Genomic DNA, 4,888 nt, shown 5'->3' on the forward strand with positions numbered 1-4,888 from the left:
TCAATTTTTGAATGAAATGAGAAAAAAACGCCATTGAGCATTTACCACACTGCATCACCAAATCCTTTCTGAGGCTTTATTTTCCTGAGTAACCAAAGCCAGGATCTGTGACACGCCTCAGAAAATGCCTTAAGTGATGTAGCTTTCTTCCCTTGCGGGCTGTGGTAATAGGATCCAAAACATTGTTTAGATGATATTATGTGCTATTATCCCCCCAAATGAGGCTAAAGTGAATTCATTAATTTTTAAGCTGAAAATACTTTAATTAATTCAGAATGTGAAAGGTTAGTTTGAAAATAAGGTATGATACAAAGGGGATGGCAGGCGCCCTGGTGTGCAGCAGATTGCCTCTGATCTTTTGCAATCCAAGTGAGAGGTTGTTGTTCTGTTATGGATGAAAAGGCTCATTATCTCAAAGATAATTGCCCAGATGCCATACCAGCGAGGTCACACTAAGCAGGGCTGTGGTTTCTGAACCAGATACTTGAGCTAATTAACAGTTAAAGTTGTTGTAGGAAACCATTTTTTAATGTACTCCAGAGAAGAAGTAATAAATACTTCCTTTAACTAAAAGGTTTAACTGTTTACAGAGACCGGCTGGAGCTACATTGTGAATTTGCAATGATTAGGGAGGAAGGAAGTTTGTTTTTCTTCGGTGTGTAGTTACATGTTTTCTATATTGTTCCAAATGTGCAAATAATAACTTTTAAAGGAAGTCATGCAACATAAGAAGATAAGTAGTAAAGTATTTAATAACTTTAGATTTAATTTTATATATTTTTAAGCTAAGCTTTTATATTTCAAGGTTTGTGAATACCATTGAAAGGTTAAAGTCCTAGACATTGAAATTTTCTGGAAAATAAGCTTATAGAAAACTGTAATATAGTGGGTAAAGGCAGGGCTGAAGAAAAACATAAGTGAGAATCTGACCCCTTAGTTCTGTCTGCTACTCTTCAAAGTAAATGCTATGTTTGCTTGGATTATGAATTACATAATGACTGCAGGTGGTGCTATCTGAATTGAAAATGACTTTTATAGATAGTCACAAGCTCTTTTTCTATTTGAAAACCTCTAATACTTTATTATTTATTGATTTCAGAGAGGAAGGGAGAGATAGAGATAGAGACATCAATGAGAATCATTGATTAGCTGCCCCCTGCACTCCCCCTACCGGTGAGCGAGTCCTCAACCCCGGGCATGTGCCCTGATGGGGAATCAGACCATGACCTCCTGGTTCATGGGTCGACGCTCAACCACTGAGCCACACTGGCCAGTCAACTAATACTTTAAATCAAAACTAAGTGAATTGCATGCAGATTATCTGATTTGTGATAAAGATCAAAGTTGACCATTTCCATGACTTGACGTCTAATTTTGTCCTATTCCATCTTCGTACAAATGTGTAGACTGACCAATTAGGGGCAACCATAGCTACAGTAAAATCCAAGTGTGAACTTTTGAGCATTAGCAGACAGACACAAGGAGGGAAAATTCTGACAGGGTCTGCTGTGGAATATGGAATAAATTAGAACACAAAATGAGATCCCTGAGCCTCAGAGAATTGGCACAGTGAGGGAAGTTTCTAAATAGGTATGAGGAACCTTTTCTTCAAGCTGTGACCGGCTTTAAGGCTTTATTGATTTTTCCTTTGTGAGGCGGGTTGGAACTTCCGTACTGAAATTGCAGATAACTTTTGTAGTTCACTTATATAAATTAATTGTAAATGATTTTAAAAATACAGTACAGATTTAGCTTGCCACACTTGAGAGTGTTTTTGGAAGAGCTTGCATGTAATTGATGCCATTGTAATAACCTGGTTATTATTTAACAGGAAAGGAGTAAAGGGAAGACTAGAAAGTATAAGCATGCCATTTATACAGCTTTGCTAATTTAACATTCCCCAAGCCTGTTCCCCCCAGGAAGGGACACCAGGCCAAGGCCGTTTGGACGCATGCCCAGTAAGGTCTGTGTGATGTGGGAAGGTGCCTTCCTGTCTGTCAATCACATTTAGGAAGTGGGTCAGGGGCCAGACTAGGTGTGGCCACTGCAAACTCACAAAACCGGAATATTTAAACATAAACAAAGTAGCGCGCTCGCGCGCGCGCTCTCTCTCTCTCTCTCTCTCCCTCTCTCTCTTTCTCTCCTCTCTTGCCTGCTTGCTGGGCTCCTGACTCCTGTTGCAAGGCGCTGTGCTCCCCTGCACCCACATGGCCCACAGCTCTGTGGGACTCCACAGATGGACGAACGGACCTTAACCTGAATGCTGAACTGGACCCGGCTGCAACACGGAGCGGAAGCTCTGGACACTGGCCTTGCTTTTGTTTCCACTGAGCCCCAGCTGCACCTTTTCCAGGACTGGCTCTTAAGGGGGATGGAGCTTTGGAACCCAAGGAACGTAACTCCACACAAACAAAGCCATTTACCACACCTCATTCTCCCATGGGGGCTTCTGAAAATTCTTGTTTCAGTGGTACCCCAAGAGCCTCAACCCCACTCCCATGAGTGAGGGAGGGGTTTGATTCTCTGGCAACATAATGACTGCCCGGTATCCAAAGTCCTTCTCCTCTCCTTCTGGATGACAGATCCCCGCCTGCACGGCACAATGAGTCAATAACCGTGCTCCACTTCTTAGGCCACAGTGATTGACTCAGGGAGCTACCAAATGGTTTTTGTTGCGGTTGTTTTGTGTGTTTTTTTGGATGGGAGTGACAGATCCATTTTCTCTCCTTTGTGGGCCTGTAAGCTTTTGCTTGTAGAGCTGGTGCAGCAATGTCACACTTCACCAGCAGAGAGCCTGAGAGAGTGAAGCTGCTGCCCCGGGAGCCTTCACACCTTTTCATTTCCTAGCTCTACTCCCTCAGGTCATCGGGCTGCCCTGGTTTCCCTAGCACTTCTCATTCTGTGGCTACCACAGGAATGATGGGGTCAGGACACATGACTGCAAAATCTGGCACCTTGACATATTGCATATCTCCAGCTGAAGGCATTTGAGACATGACAGGTGCAGGAAGGACATTCTGACCGTCCCCTGAAGCAGGTCATGAAACCCTCAGGTGAGAGGTGCCCTCCCTGTACCAGTGGAAAGGAGCAACCTTATTTGTAAAGGAGAGAAGAAACCGAGAGGGATCTGAGGATTTAGAAATAAGTTTCTCCCAATTTGCTACACTTGGCTCACTTTTATCCTATCATAGCTTCCCAGGCCTCCCCACTCTTCATTAAAGCTAGCATCCAATCACTCAAGTTGAACTGTTTCTTCAGGTCTTTCTTTTCAATGAAGGTTTCCATGTCATGTAAAAGTATATCAGATGGCTTTGCATCTTTTCCTTTTATATTAAATAAATTTGTATGCTGTTACTCTTTTGTTAGAGGATTCCCAGCGGAGAATTTGAAAGATAGAAGTTGTGCAGTTCCCCTCCCCCACAGCCCTTTTCTTTTTAATGGGTTTGTCTTGGGTTCTGTTAATGGCCAAATACTCAGGTGAATCACCCAATGCCTTATTTCACCAGAGAGATAGAACCTATTAAGAGGACCAGAACGCACCACCCCAAAAGGTGCCCCTTTGGCATATTTATTGCTTTGAGCTAAAAGCAATTAAGACCAGCAGACTTAGGAAAAGCTTTTTCCTTCCCCGGCAGGAAGCTAATAGCAGAGAGACCTTTTTATATCAGCAAAACTTATCTGCATGGCAAACATTTGTCCATCAAATATATGCGCATTGTCTTCTCCCTTTCTGAAGCCCCAGCCTCCTCCCCCTTCTCCTGAGCTCAGGGCAATATATAAACCTCAATTGCCTGAGTGCCTAGGAGTCTCATGTCTTTGTGGGGGTTCGTACATAGTTAAATTTGTTTTTCTTTGTTAATCTGTCTTATATCAAGTTAATTACTAGGCCAGCCATGAGCCTGGAAGGGAAGAAGGGAATTTCGCCCCCAACACCATTCAAAGGGAACCCCTCAACTTGCTGTCCTTCATCTGTACCTGAAACCATCCTTGTTTTCATGTATTAGGAAGAATTTTCAATGAGGCAATGCAATTTAAGGTAATGCTTTTCCCCCTGCCTATTCTATGTAGTAATACAAAATGAATGTCTACTTCCAGAACACAGGAGGATAGAAATGACTGCTGTGATCATTCTAAAACTGAAATATCTTCAAGGAAGAAATATTTTTAACAATTATGTCTAATTATACTTAGGAAATAATGAGGTCTTTAGTATTTATGAATCAATAAGTGATCTTTCTGTTTCCCAAGCATGGTTTCCCTCTCAGAGTTCTGTTAAATAGAAGAATAAATCTATTTATTATTGAATTTAAAAATATTTTACAAATTTTAATTAAAAAGGGCTTCACATTACAAAACACTCCTGAAAACAATATCAAAAGCCAAACAATGGAAAAACTATGTACAGAAAGAGTAAGTCTTCCTCCCAACTCAGAACACAGACTCACTCCCCTTCGGCAAAGATTCATGTTTATTTTCCCACCTTGGATGAAAGAGGAGATCATGTCATATGCTGAACAAATATTTATTGAGTGCTCCTTGTGTGCCAGGCATTATGCTTGGTGGTGGTGGCGATGTGGTTCTGAAACAGACCACTGAAGAATCTGCCCTCATCGAATCTCTGGGGCAAGTGGGAAAAGAGGGATAGTGATTAAATAAGCTTTTTCTTAAAGGCAAGTCGTGTTAGGGTAAAGGAAATATAGGGGAGTTATTGGTGAGCATCTGCAGAGGTACCTAACTGCACCTACAGCAGGGGTGGGGAGCCTTTTTCTGCCAAGGGACATTTGGATATTTACAACATCATTCACTTAATATAAATGTATGCTGCTACGAATAAAGGTCCTAGATTTATTGAATTTTGAGTCCCACCTGCAGTTGCCTTGGAGGGCTG

The sequence above is a fragment of the Myotis daubentonii genome, chromosome 5 (genome assembly GCF_963259705.1).
Source record: "Myotis daubentonii chromosome 5, mMyoDau2.1, whole genome shotgun sequence".
Lineage (NCBI taxonomy): Eukaryota > Metazoa > Chordata > Mammalia > Chiroptera > Vespertilionidae > Myotis > Myotis daubentonii.